This window comes from Centrocercus urophasianus, unplaced genomic scaffold (genome assembly GCF_019232065.1).
Source record: "Centrocercus urophasianus isolate 14NV4802_14NV808 unplaced genomic scaffold, USGS_Curo_1.0 seq_285, whole genome shotgun sequence".
In the NCBI taxonomy this organism is placed as follows: domain Eukaryota; kingdom Metazoa; phylum Chordata; class Aves; order Galliformes; family Phasianidae; genus Centrocercus; species Centrocercus urophasianus.
The window spans coordinates 57,636-58,004 of NW_024884850.1; positions in this window are offsets into that span (position 1 = coordinate 57,636).

Consider the following 369-nt stretch of genomic DNA (forward strand, 5'->3'; position numbering starts at 1 on the left):
CGCCGCGCTCGCCGCGGAACCTTTATCGGAGTGCCGCGGGGCAAACGGGGAGGAGAGCAACGGACGCTGCGCGCGGGGCATGCCGGGAGCTGTAGTTCGCCCCCGCGCGCGGGGCGCTCTGGGAAATGAAGTCCCGCTAGGAGGAGGCGGCGGCGACGCCACCCCGAGCCGCGTTAACTCAGCACCGCGCTCCGCGACAGCTCCGCGGCGCGTCCGCCAATCATCGCCTCCGGTTCCTCCCTTCGCCTTCTGCCATTGGTCCGTTCGGCCGCCACTCAAGCGCTGATCGGCGGCGGTGACGGCGGCGATGCCGGCGGGTGCGGAGCCGCCGCGGCGCGGTGCCGCCGCCCGGCCCGGTCACGGCGGGGC